At 39.5% G+C, this 14,471-nt stretch overlaps 1 long non-coding RNA gene across 1 annotated transcript; it reads left to right on the top strand.

Annotated features, from left to right (window-relative positions):
* The first annotated feature begins 1,033 nt into the window (after positions 1 to 1,033).
* On the top strand, positions 1,034 to 9,560 carry LOC115947767. Its single transcript, XR_004081621.1, has 3 exons — positions 1,034 to 1,137; positions 7,459 to 7,560; positions 9,532 to 9,560. It is a non-coding gene; the product is annotated as an uncharacterized LOC115947767 (long non-coding RNA).
* Positions 9,561 to 14,471: the final 4,911 nt, after the last annotated feature.

A 14,471-nucleotide genomic window follows, 5' to 3' on the forward strand; every position in this document is an offset into this window, starting at 1 on the left:
ATGAGGTGTAATGAAGCGCTGACCTAAAAGACAAGAGCCCCCGAGGAGACAGGTGCTATCAAAATGTCATCTAGATAAATAAGGACCCAAACTCCTAGTATCTTAAGTAGCTGGGCTATTGATTAAAGAATCATGATAAATGAGTATAGGGCTGTGAATTAGATCAATACCATCAACCTTAAAAGTCAATCTCCTGTACCAGCTTGAGGAGAGACTAAAAAAATGCACTCAGGAGAACCACAAATCCTTGGGCTGATGGTGGCCTTGAGGCTTTCAGCTTTTCTCTGCCATTTCTTTTCTTCCTTTGGTCCTCTGAATAGACTTTAAAGAGCCGGTAGAAGAGAGGTTTATGCCTGGTAAATATTTCACAGTTCACAAAACTAGGTAAGATTACCAAACCACAGGCCTTGCAGTAGCTAAGAATGTCTGTAGGACATTCTGTTGTCTGTTAGGGTACTGTAGAAGAGAAACATTTCTGTGGCAATTGTGCTACAAGTACAGGGTCAAATCCCCAGAAATGCTGGACAGACATTGACCCTCTTGGGATGAGTTCATACCCACAAAGAAGGAAACTGTAAAGTTTCTTGTTTTGTTGAAAAAGAGATCATGTGCTTGGGATATTCTGTACAAAAAAAAAAAAAAAAAAAAAGGAAGTCTAACTACAAGGATAAGAAAGAAATTACTAGATTTTGGGAAATTAAGTATCCTTGCTCTGTGTAATTCTCTGGTTGAGGCTTGGGAGGGGGGTGTTGGCCATTTTAGCACTGCAGATTTTGGAGCAGGATAAAAGTGATGGTGCTATGCTGAAGCAGAGCTTGTGCCTTGCAATAGGGCTCTGCATGTACCAGGGCTTCATTAAAGGCCTGTTTCTATGCCCATATTGGCCTCTTGGTGTAAGCTTCAGCAAAGTCACATAAACTTTTCCCCTCTCTGTTTTTTTTGCATCTACAAAATAGAAATGTGTAAGCCTTATTGGATATCAGCATATGTTTCATTTTTATCACTTATTTTTGTTATTCTTGCAGAAGTATTGCTCCAGGCTTTCTTAAAGTACCTTCCTTTGTTTGCCTACATCTCTGCAAAATGAAGTTGTAGCAGCCACAGTTCAACACCAAGGGCTGTTGGTTGTAAAGACAGGTAAGGATGTTTGTAGGAAGTATTTCCTTTGTTTTCTTTTGGAGGGAGAAGTCCTAAGATACACAGTCCTTGTTTTTGACTTTTGAAGTCTTTTATTCTTTGATTATGGTTAATTTCAGAGGTTATAGGTATGGTATTTATATCTCACTGTGAGGGAGAGACTTTCATCAGACTCAGCACAGACATTGCCTGCAAAGGTGTGGTTTCTTGATGCTGCTTTTGGAAAGTTTCATACAAATCAGAGTCTGTGAACAACCTGTTTCTGACTGTAGGTAACAATAGCAATGAGAATTTGTTTTATGATGCTATTAAGAGGCTTTCCCAATACTAACATGAGAACTGTATCTCTCTGCTGGTAATCTGTGTGTGTGTTGATTTTAATAGAGCACTCTCTTGTCATCTGACTGCTCAGGATGAAATTAACCCCCTGTGCAGATATCTGGCACTTGTGCATCACTTGACTTGCCTTTTGACATGTTAATTGTGATTGAAATGATACCTAATACTTCTACTGGTTTACTTCAGAGAATTGAATTTCCTGCAAGCTAGGTAGCAGCTCTCATACAGAAATCATCTCCTTCCTAGAAGCATCCTCATCTTCACCTTCAGAGTGCTGATGCTCCCACCTGAAATAAGGAGACCAGCTCTCAAAAATCTGTTGAAGAGTAGGGGTCAGGGGGATTGCTTGGGAGCAAGCTGTCATTTGTGGTCTTTTATAGAGGGCAAGATCCTCAGGAAGTGGTAATGGGTAGGAAAGAGAGCTCCACCTGAAAGTAGGTGTCTACTCTAGGGAGTTCCAGTCCCCTTTTCAGTGGGGATATGAGTCTTTCAAAAGGATTAGTGATGCAGTAGGCCATCAAATTGCTTTTAATCTTTAAATGATTCTTCTTCATGGCAGAAATTTGAATTAAATAAGGAAAAGTTAAGGAAGTATTTTCTTTTGTTGTTGGGAATATGTTTTCCAAATCGTGATTCTAGAAAACTAAAAAAAAAAAAAAAAATTAAAAATGGACTCAATTAGAAATGCTAAATGAGGACCATAATGAGATATCCAAAGTATTGCCAAGTGAATTTAATCACTTTCTGATCCTAACAGCCACACAATTCAACTCTTTCTTAGCATAATTAAGCAAGTGACAATGAGGATGCTATTCCAAGACATGGTAATGAGATGCTGTGGGGCCTGAATTCAGCTGGAGGGGATTTCCTATTAAATATTTATTGTATGTGCAGCTTCTTCAGTAGCTAGAAATATAGAAGAGGGAATTTAGCCAAATCGAACCTCTTTTCTGAAATTAATATGTGAAAAACTGAAGAACTGCCACCACTTGGTTTTGGACTGACTATTATTTTTGGCCTGCAGGCTGAATTCAGCATCAATAAATATCATTGTTTGTGTAGGAGGAAAATAAATATGAGGAAGCTAGAATGTAGGAAAATGGAAAGGGTTGAGGAAGAAATATGAATGTGACAAAGCAATTAGGGACAGTTCAAATGATAAAATTCAACAGGAATTAACTAGTCATGGGCTGTAGAATGCTGAAAGGTTTAAGGGGAAAAAACCCAAGATGTAGAAAGGAAATGGATAACAGAGATGAAGGTATGAGCCACTGGACTAAAACATAATAAGACTTTTAAGCATAGTGAACATTTAATTTTGGATCCAGGGGAAAGTAAAGTATGCTTTCATCACATTGCTTTTGGGAGTTTATGGATGTTGTGGAAGTCATGGCCAACCTATATTTGACTGAAACTGCAGGAAAAAAAGCTCTGTCAAGGCCTCAGGGATTTATATCCCATTGGCACATATAAGCCCAAGAAGAATGCTGTGTAGGCTCCAAAACTGAGCTGGGGCCTTCTTCGTTATTGATTTTCTCCAAAAAATCCAGCTTGCTTTAAATCTCTTCAAATGTCCTGATCATCTTCCATACTGTCTTATGACATTTATGATAAAGGGGAAAATGAAGTCAGATCAGAATTTATTCTTTATTAAATTGGGAGCACCCAAAAGAAATTTGGGAGGTGTTGAGAGTGGCTGTTTTGTTTTGTTTTGTTTTGTTTTGTTTTGTTTTGTTTTGTTTTGTTTTGTTTAAACCCAACTGGTGCATAAGGAAATGTATTCTTAAATGCCTTCTTGTTCCCGGCTGGAGTGTGCAGGGGCAGCAGGTGCTGGGGATGCAGGGGACACAGAGGTGGCTGCAGCCTGAGCAGAGCCCAGCAAGCCCCACTGCTGGGGGAGCCCCTGGCCCTGGGAGCTGCCTGACTTGTAGGGACTGCAGCTCTTCCTGGCCTTTGGCAGAGTGCACTGCAAGTTCTTTGCACCTTTATTTTCTCCATGGCTTTGAGAAGCAGATGGATAGCTGAGAAATGAATGAGATCTGGGAGAGGAGCGAAGCATTATTGGCTCCCATGTAGAAACAGTAACCTTCCCCTTTTTGCATCCTCACACACCTAATTCACTTCTTGGGCTTTGCTGAACTTCTTTCCATGTGTGTTGGAGTGATGGCTGTGGAGTATATTGGAATTCCAAGGAGAAGCTGCTATGTAAATAATAATAATTCCTGTCATACTTGCTAAATGGCACTCATAATTTAAAAAAAGTTTTTGGCAATAGGATCAAATTAACTTGATGAGAAAGCTCTTTTTTCTTGTAAAGTACTAGGAAAGCTGTGAGACAGGAGGCGCAATTAATTATCTCACTTGGATTAAAAGCTCTTTTATTTGATATTTGATCTCTTATTACTTGATTTCCCACAAAATTGCTGGTAACGTGCAGTCCCACTTAATAGCTCATTAGCACTCCGGTAAGGTGGTCAGGTTTGTGTATATTAAAGCAGTTGCTGGCTGGCAGTGAATGACTTCAGCCATAATTAATTAATTAAATGTGTGTAAAACATGGTTCATTAGCAAGGTGTGTGACAATCTCATGGTGTCCAATGCTGTCCCTCTAATCGTGTAATGGGCATGATGCTGCTGCAGCACTGCTTCATTAGTTTCCAGCTTCTGCTGCTGTTATTTGGGTAACAGACCTCTGATTTCCAGGGCTTGTTCCAGTGACCTGCTGCTGTTGGCAGGTATAGTTTACGGCAACCAATCGAACAGCATTTCTTCCTCTTTTCACTTAAAACCCACACAATTAGAAATTATTGCTATAGCTTAGCAGCAGTAGCAGAACAATTGCTAGGGAAGCTGGAAATCTCAGTTCAACTGTAGTTCAGGCAATAACTATTCTTTATACTCAATTATGCACTGTAACCCATTAGGGAAGTCTGTGGTTTCCTGATGTAGTTTTTTTCTCCCCTCCTGTGTTACAGCAAGGTTGCAACTGGCTGCAAGTATATTAGAAATTGGTATGGTTGTAGAATTATTCTGCAGGCTGTCTGACTTCTGTCCACTATATTTATCTGGCACATTTAGAGACAGAACAAAGCCAGGAGCTTCAGGCCTTTAACCCAGGTGTTGTTAAGTGTGGAAGAATACTAATCTGCAGAACTGTGGTGTAAAGCCATTAGAAAGTCATTCTTCAGACCTACTAAATCCAGAAATAAGTTACTACTTGGACTGCTGGGCCCTGATCATGATTGTCTCCTCACAAAAGAAAAGTTTGAGGAGGGGTTTACTTGCACCACTTGAAACCTTTTGCATTCAATCTCTGCGAAAATGGGATTGACTGGTTCTGTCAACATCTTGGTTTTCTTTCACAAGCAAGGCAAAAAAATGTCTGAGTTTTTGAGAGAAACTGTGGGTGTGATAATAACAAATTCAGTTAAGGGGGATATAATAATCCCCATTGTAGTGAGTAAAGGTATTAAGAATGTTGATCTTCCTTGGTTTTAGGTTCAATTGTACTGAGCTTGTGCATTTGTTCTTGTGGAGGTGTTTCTCTGTGCCATGTCGTTCTGTGGTTAGGAGGGCAGGTGGGTTTGTGGTGTTTCTGTTATGGTTTTGTGCTGCTTTGTTTCTGAATGAATTCCCAGAGAGCTTTGGCACTCTGTGATATTGATGCATGAAGCCTGCAGTAATGATGGCTCTGGCTGTTGTTCAGAAATATGGTTTTACAGGATTACTGTCATATTTGACTGGTATTTAATTAACTTTCTGTTCCTGATGTTTGCCGCAGTCAGAACATGCACAGGTAGTTTCCTTCTCCTGTGGGTGCATTGGAGGTCATTAATGAGGTTATGAGGGCACTAGAAAAAGAATAATGTGTGTGTCCTGGTTATGGTGCCTTTTATGCAACCATTTCCACACCTAAGGCATAGCTAATTTCAGGACTGTGTTCATTTTGGAGTTAGTGTGTTGAAGTCTCTCTCAAAACACCCCTTTCTAGATTTCTCCTGTCCAGAGAAAGTCCCCTGCTTCCTCTGGAAGAAGGACTGGCTTATTCAGTTGTGCAAATTATTGTGGTGTGACTTTGACCCAAGCTTTTGGATTGGATTGTCTGAACATTGTGCTTCATCCAAAATGTTAATGAAATACTGCAATGTGCACAGGGATTTTATCTTTTTACTTAAAATACATCTAACTATCAAGGACAAAGAGAAATTAAGTAACCAAATGCATGGGAAATGTCAATGAGAAGAGCACCTCCAGTTTCAGGAGTTGTCTCCTTGCTCCAATTCCATTTCACTGCCATAAGTGTGGACATGAGCAGGTAGTTACAGGCCAAATATGAATGTGCAAAGCTGCTCTTCCCATCCCTTTATTTTGAGCATCCCTCACATGCCAGTTATGTGCTGCTAATGCCTTGAAAGCCATTAGCCCTCATTGCAGTGTTTTTAAGTCTTATCTTTCAAAGTTCTCCCATAATATGTTTCTTTCCAGAGGCAGGCAGTGAAACTTGGTTTTTTTGAGTGTTGATTTCTGAGGCTTTTCACGGGTTTGCAGTTTTTGGTATTTGGGATTTTTTTTTGATGTTTTGGTTTTGGGTTTTTTTTTTTTAATGCAGAAGGTTTTTTTAAAATAAGGACATATTATTTCCTCCTCCTTGAGTCTTCTTTCCCTCCATTATTACAATTTTCAAAAATGTAGATATTTCCTAAATGTTCCAAATACAGAAGAGACTGTTCCACAGCTCTGCCTTTAATGGAGTGAGCAGATTGCAGTAAGAATGCGGTGCTGCTCAGTAAATTTAATGACTCTATGAAGATAAATGTTTCCCTTCCGAAGCCCCTTCTTGTCAGAATACATTTAATACCACCATTCCTTTGAGAACTAAATTCCTGTAGCACTTTGCAGCATATTAGCATGTTTTTCTCACCACATGAAATTGCACTTCAAGCAAGAAATAATAATGTTTCTGCATCCCCTTGTACATTTTTATTACTGCCAATGAATAGGAGTAAATTAACTATTATGGCTAACATTATTCACAGGGACAAATTCCTAACTAATTTTACAGAGAATAATAAATAACTGAATAAATAAGATGCCTTTAATTTCACATGTGAATCATCAAAGACTCTTCTGAATAGGAGGAATAGGGCCAGTTGATTTTACAAACAAGATACAACTCTATAAGAAAAGCTCTAGATGTGTGTCCACTCATCTTTATTTCCTTTTATCTTCCCAAAAGTATAATAAATATCCTTATTATTACACGTGATTCCTATGAAAACAGGTTTCTCCTGTCTAATTATTTGTTTCTATCTTTGTTTATCCAGATACTAATCTGGGAGATGAGCCACATTTTGCTGTTGATTGCTTGGATGCTGCTCTGATTGATGGCAATTATCGTATGGTTTGCTTCATCTGCAGACCTCTGAGTGCTTTTTAAAGACAGACTCATTGCAGCCTTTTACAATGAAGGAAACTGAGGCTCAGAGTGATTGGGGTCTTGTAGTAGTTACTCAACATGTCCAAGTCAAAGCCCAGTGGATCACAATGTCTTAGGCCATCCAAAGATTCCCTTTCCACTTGACCAAAGAATTGGTCTTAGAAAAGAGCCTATTAAAAAAAAAAAAATTATATTGGTATCCAGTTCATTAGGGATCACTCTTCATTCAAGCATTTTAAAGTGTGGTTAAAAATGATTACCAAAATATAAATATACTTGTGTAGTATTCATAATTTTCAATTAAAATAGAGTCCATATTTTTGAATATGGAAAAATGGGAATATTTGCCCATGAATTTCTGAACTGTGGAGAAAAAAAAGGCACAAATAAATTTCTGCTTATTAAAAATCTGATGGCAACAAAATATTTCATTGAACAAAAACAGTATTTAACCAAGACATTTTACAATTCTTCTTGATAATTTTAAAATTGTATTTCAAGTTCATGTGCTTGATCATTATGTTTGCTTTTCTGTCTGTGTTTAGGCATGTGAACACACACTCATAAACCTACCTTGGCTTCATTCTGAACTGGTGCTGCACTGTTTTTTTCCAACAATACGTGGGGATCCAGCAGTGCCCTACAGGGTGAGTTTGGCTGCAGTGCCAGTGGTGAGAACATCCCTTCTTAACAATATTTGCCACCCAATTCCCTCGACTGACCCACAAGGGTCTGCCTTAAGCCTCCAATCTGAGGAAACTGAATTTCCAGTTCTGCATATTGAGGTGAAAAGGGCCAGGTTTAGCATGAATGTGTTCTGACAGTGCTGCCCCTGGTGTTGGAGGTGGAGGAGAAAGAAGGGCGTACCCACATCCCATAATGCAGCATCTGGCTCTGTGTTTGAGGCACCTGTGTGTGCAACAAGAGCTGCCATTGCTGATTCCTTGGGGAGAGCTGCAGGAAGGGCTGGGTCTGAGTGGTATAGCATACATCTCCACTATTCCTCTGTTATAAATGTATACCTCCATTCCTGTAAAGGTGAGCATGAAGATGTGTGGGCGCTGTTGTTATAACTAGAGCTATTGAAAGACAATCTGTGAAAAGTGTTTTTTACTGAGTGGAAAACTGCATCAAAGGTTTGGTGAAAAATGTCTGTTCTGCTTGAAAAATTCAAATTCCTTATTGGAAGCCACACACACATACCCCTCCCAACCTCCAGCACGGAGCAATTTTTATCACTATGAATTATTTTATTTGGCTTATCTTTATTTTGTTACAGAAAAGAATTTCCCTCCCTAACTGGTTTATTTCAATCTGAAGAATATTCAGAATACCACGGGGAGAATCACACAACAGCTTGGGTTGGAAGGGACCTTTAAAGCCACCTAGTCCATCACCTTCATGTAGATCTTGTTGCTGAGATCCCTGTCCCACCTGACCTTCAGTGGTCCCATGCATGGGGCATCCAGCACCTCTCCTGGCAGCCTGTTCATGTGGCACTGACTGCCAGTGCTGAGCATCTTGGAATCCCTCAGTCCCAGAGCTTTGTTTCTTCCCCTCCTCTGTTCCCCTGCAATAACTGTTGTAAATTAAGCAGTTACTTCTCTTCCTACAGTTTCAAAGCACCAAAGATGTCTGTGAGCCCTTTACCTTTGATGCTAGTTTCCTGTCAGAACGTGTGTTTTGGCATTGCAACATCCTGAAAAAGTTTAATCTGAAGCAGAAGAACTGTAAAATGAAGAGAGCAATTATACACAGCCCAGAGCCCCAAGCAGCTGAAATGACAACAAAGTTTCATCTGTTTATTAGGTTAGCTCTGTTTAGGATAAAATGCTATTAGCAATTTATGAAGAGGAGAGTAGGACTTTGAAATTGAATATCTGTCAATTAAATCTGAAAATCTTAATATGAAATGCTTTTAAAAGTCAAATAACATCTATTAAAACTCCAGATTTAGTAAATGAGAACAGTCTGTACTCTGGGTATACACTGAAGTAAAACTTGTGTATGACAACAGAATCATACCTGGGAGTGGGAGGGGATCTCCTTGTAGACAGAGAGGAAAAATGAGGAATTAAAACAGCCTTCTACTCTTCAAAGGGAATTACTATGTAAAGATGGCTACAGTTGTCAAGGCAACTTTGCTTTTATGAGTGCTCCAAATATGGGCTCTGAAATCCCTTCCTTCCCTGCACCTCCCCCTCTTTCCCCACCCCAAAAAAGACCCCAGACCCAACCCAAAACCCAAGAACAACCCACATAGATTTCTTTGGATAATTTATATTTTTCCACAGAAAAACCTTAGGTAAAAATAGCTGAAAATTGACATTCTTTCCAAGATAAAATAATGAAAAATCAGCCAATATTTGGAATTGATATTTCTCTCTGTAACTTGTTCTTGGTAGTTAGTGATTAAGGTCTAGTGTTTAACAGGGTGGATTTGGGATCCTGCTTGGAGTATGTGGAGAAGAAAAATAGACATTGATAATCTTTAATGTAGAAGCAACTTCTGAGCTCTTTAGTTTCAATAGTATCCTTTTGTTCTGTGTTTGCACACCACTCAGCTCTTGTACAATCTTGGTCCACTCCCTGGGATAAGTCACTAAAAACCTCTTTAGGCTTGAAGGTAAGCGTGGAGAAGAGCACAAATCCTTTAGCTGACTCTACTGAAGAGGGTGGCAGGGCAGCCTGGGTGAGTGGGATTTGCTGTTCCCTTTGCTGCAGAGTGCCTGCCTGACTTGTCCTGCTGGGTGGCCTTTTCTGTTATATTGCATTTTCACCTGCAGATTGAGCACTGAGAGTGACAGCCTGGTGCTGCTGTGTTTACTGACACACAGCTCTTGCAGCTCTGCCCTCACAGGACCCTTTGCTTTCCAGAGCAGAAACCATCTTTTGGTGTGTGTAAGTGTCTGATGTACAACATCTGCAGCAAGGGCACAGGGTTTCTGATCAGCACCTAAAGTTTGACAGCAGTAACGTCAGTATTTTCTGTCTCCATGCCTGAGGGCCAGCCATGAATGCTTTAAATGGTTTGTATACCACAATATAATCTTCACTGAAGCTGCCTCAGATTTTCTTATTTGGTCACAATAATACTGACAATAATCCTTGTTTATACTGATAATGCAAAAAAGAAGGACAATCTTGTACTTAAAGCCCAAAGTTCAGCTTTCTGACCTATAGTGCAGGAATATGAATAATTCCTTTTTCACTGCATCTTGCAGTACTTAAAATGAAAGCTCTGCAGGGCAGATGCTGTATCTTAGTGTGTGTCTATGTGGTACCTAGGATATGCTCTGATCTCAGCTGAGCCATCAAAGTGATGCTTTATCACCTGTAATGTCAAAGAACAGATGTAGCTCAGTTTTTTCTAAGCTATAAGAAGGGTTTATATCCTTCCTGTGGTGCCACACTTGAAAATCAATATGGAAAAGCTGTTGGTTTTGAGCAAGTTAATAATATACAAAATTTCTTACAATCCTTATGTTAAATTATGGTTTCTCTGGTTTCATGTATCTTTGTGGTTGTAGTGCATGACAGTATAAAGATTTTCTGAACAAAATACTTACATTTTTACATTGGTCCCAGGAATTGTCTTTGCCATGATACTGGTTGCTGGTTGAACTTAAATTCCAGACACCACACCTGGCAGAGACCATCACCCATCCTTTTTTTGCTGGACCTTCTGTGATGTCTTGTAGAGTACCTTGTATAATCCACTGTGGATCCAAAGCAGGGCTATGACACAGGTGAATGCCTGTCACAGGGATGGGATTCTGATTTCCAGAGCAGATCAAACAGTCCACTGCTGGATGGCTAAAAAGTTACAGATCAAAAAAAGGCATCTATATGTGTGAAGTTGTGCTTGGATTAATAAGAAAAATATGGGTATTTGTGATGCAAAATATTATGATGCATTGTATTAAGGAATCCCAGGATCTCTATTTACATTGACAGAGTGAAGTCAATTATAAATTTTCTTTGATACAACCATTGATAAGTGTAAGACTACATAGACATGGCAAAATAAATTTTTACTGTAGGAAGGATGTATTTTTTCTAAAAATTCTCCTTACTGTCTCAGATCTGGTTTGCAGGCAATGCTTCTGGGACAGAGGGTCTTTCTCTCTAGGGGCTATAAAGTCATACTGGACAAGTAGCATGAATGGAGAAGTCCCCACTGGCAGTCCAAGTTTGGTTCCTCCCCCACCTGTTGGGACCATATAATCCTCAGGACCCAGCTGCCTAGGGGCTAGACTGAAGCTGATAAAAAGGTGTTTCTGAGACATTCTTGTTTTTCAGCATTTCCAGTCTTCTGGAAGCCCAGACTTGAGTGTGAGGCTGAGCTGCTTTAGCTGAGTCTCTCTTCCCAGGGAGCTGTAACTGCTCAAAGGTGTCAGTGGTACCCAACTGCCAAAGGACAAATGCAGTTGTGGCAAAGGGGGAAAACATTCCCAGACTCATGCCTGAGTTCTTGACAAGTTCCCCTCTGCCAAGTCACGTTTTCTTTCATGTTAATATGACTCTCCTGTGTGTATGTTGGTTTTATTTTTTGGTGGAACACATAAAGCACTGGTGCTTGTCTCCAGTCCTGCAGGTTTGAATGTGCCCATGATAAATAGTTAAGAAAAAACGTTATAGTATGAAAAGTGTATCTCAACAAAAAGTTAAGCTACATTGGCATTTGCTACTATGTAAACACCAGTTGTTAGGAAACAATAAGCATTATTGATATCCCAAATGTATGTATTAGTGGGAACGATGTTAGGTAAAATGTTAACATCTGTCAAGACAATATAAACAATTATAAGTAACTTTCTTTTAATGATGCAATTAAACCATAACAAAAGGTGCACTGTAAATTAACATGACACCACACCAGGTTTATGTATTTTAGGGCATAAATTCCAGTCTGGCTATGAAAATAAACAAAGTTTCCAGAAAATCCCTTCAGAAAAAAAAACCACCTCTGCTACAGCTTTACGAAATAAAGTCTGGGAACTGAGATTGTTATTAAATCTGACCTTGATCAGATTTTTATTATGTCAGAAAAAATGGTTCTTGAGAGACAGAGTTGTCATGGGATTAGAGTACATCTACAGCAAGATGTTTCCATGGCAACAAATCAAACACCATTTCCTAAGTCTGCAGTCGTCTGCCTCAAACCCATGAACTTAGCATTGAATAATTATAGAGAAATGCTGTAATGTTGTGTAAAGAGAGGGGGGAAGATAAATCAATCTGGAGGCAGTGATTTATTTTAAAATGCCAATTAACCCCATAAGTGTGATTGTTTGGAGCTTCTGTTGGTGGCGACAGGTCCCACGTAGGTATTTGGTTTTACAAATTGAAAGCATAATTTTTTTGTCACACATAACCTTAAAAAAAGTGAAAGACGAATCATAATTCCACCAGAATTAATGAAGTCTGAAAGTTATGTATAAAAGCTGTAATAGAAATTCAGAGTTGTGTCAGGGACTCAAGGCAGCAGCAGCACATGATACCCTACCTAATTCTCCTCATGTCTGAAGGATCTGAAAACATACTTGATATGGGTACGTGTTTAGTCTCCTACAACCAATGAGCTATCTAAATTCATAGGCTCCAATGTCACACAGCTGTAATCTTGGTGGAAAGTTAAACCAGTGAACACATCACCACTTAGAACTCGGGGAGTGAGTTAAGGCTATTTAGTTTATCAGTCTTTTACCCATTCTGCCATAATTGTATTACCAATGTGTTGTTCTCCTCCAGAAGCTGCACCTTCTGAGTTTATCTGCTCTGTGGTGACATCTGGCTCTCTCTCTCTCTCTTCCTCCTCTCCCAACCCCCAAAATGGAAAGTGCTCTTCCTCCCCAGTTACTGGGAGGTTTCACAGGTACCTCTGAGACATTTTGTACCACCAGTACAAAGAAGACAAGTTGTGTTTTGACATTGCACCTGATGAATGACCTTTAATAAAAGGATACAGGTTCACTGTGGAGGCACATTCCTTGAGCACTGAGTGCAAATATCCCATGCCTGCTTCCTACATCTCAGGTGCCTCTTACTCCACAATGTGGAGGCTGAAAAAGGGTGTTGGAAGAAGCTTTGGAAACCATAAGTTTGAGACTCAGTAGTGACACTTTGTCCATGCTGTTGTAATTTCTCACACAGCTGCCTATTCTCATCTTCAGCAAGGTCTGTCTAACAGAAAGATTTTAAGAGGGCCATTGCTGTGCATTTATTCCAGCTACTAATAATTTGATTAGTGACAGTCGGTGTCTCACGATTAGGTTGCAGAAAGCCAGCAAAGAGAGAAATGTGCTAATGGTGGATTGCAGACTGCAGCAGCAGATCTATTCTCACAAGCTAACACTAAACTGGCCTCTGACTACCATATAAATTCTGATGAAAAGTGTGGATTTTATTTTGCAGCGTGAATGGTCTTAAGAGAAACTGGTGTAGTCTTGAATCTGATCAAAGCTGCTGCTTTCTCCTTTCTACTGGTTGATAGGTTCATTCAACTGACCCTGTTTCAGCTACCCTTGCTGCTGGTGTGGCCCAAGGAAATTTGTTTCCTGATGTGGTGATGAATCAATGTTCTGTTCCAGATCAGGTCATTTGATACCTGTGGGCTGTGGGTGAGTATCAGTCAGATTTTCTCAAGAAATGCTGTGGAAAAAATGCTAGAATTGGGATTTGTACAGTATTACTTTGCCTACCTCAGGAGGCTAACTTCACACTCTAAACCAGAAACTGTATCTTATTTTAATTCAAAAGATCGGTGGGGGCATTAGTGTAATTTTAAAATCAGTGAGTCAGAATAAGGTAAATGCTGCAGCTGAAATTTTCATGTAGATTGAAATGATACGAATCTTTCACTTCTTATGTGCGCACAATTTACAGCCATTAAAAGTGTATTAGTGTCGTAGAAAATGGGAAAATTGTTTGTTCCCTAAAGGTGTAAGGAAAATGATACTCTTCTGTTCACAATAGGGAATTATTAATAAAGATGGATAAGTGATCCCTCTCTAAAATATATGCTGTTTTTAACATAGTTAAAAATATTGGTAATATTCTGAATTTTTAATGAAACACTTATAAATATTTGTATTTTCTTTTTCTCTTTAATTTTTTTACAGTAATAAGCCCATTAATGAAGGAAGTAGCCAAAAATCATTACCATGGCATCACAGATTTCAGTGAATCTCTCTTCCCAGCAGCCTAGTGAGGCAGAATGAAGTCTTTCTGGATTTTACAATTTGAGAACACAGCCTCTGAGAAGAAATGTATATTTTTTCTAACAACTTCCTTAATACTTTCACAAATTCCAGGTGGTGCATAGCTGCACCATTGACTACAAGAAAACTCTGGAGTCTAAGGCCTTCCCAGCAACACACCAGCTCCACTTAGCAGACAATGGTTTTTAAGCAGCCTTTTGCAAGGCTGTGGTTACATTTCTCACTGTTGGCCCACACTTTTCAATGAGGCCCACGCTCTCAGGCAGTGACATCAGCATTTGGGGGCTGCTGTGCCACCCACAGATGGACACCATGGGGAATGATCAAGCCTTTGC

The sequence above is a fragment of the Geospiza fortis genome, unplaced genomic scaffold (genome assembly GCF_000277835.1).
Source record: "Geospiza fortis unplaced genomic scaffold, GeoFor_1.0 scaffold157, whole genome shotgun sequence".
NCBI classification, from domain to species: Eukaryota; Metazoa; Chordata; class Aves; order Passeriformes; family Thraupidae; genus Geospiza; species Geospiza fortis.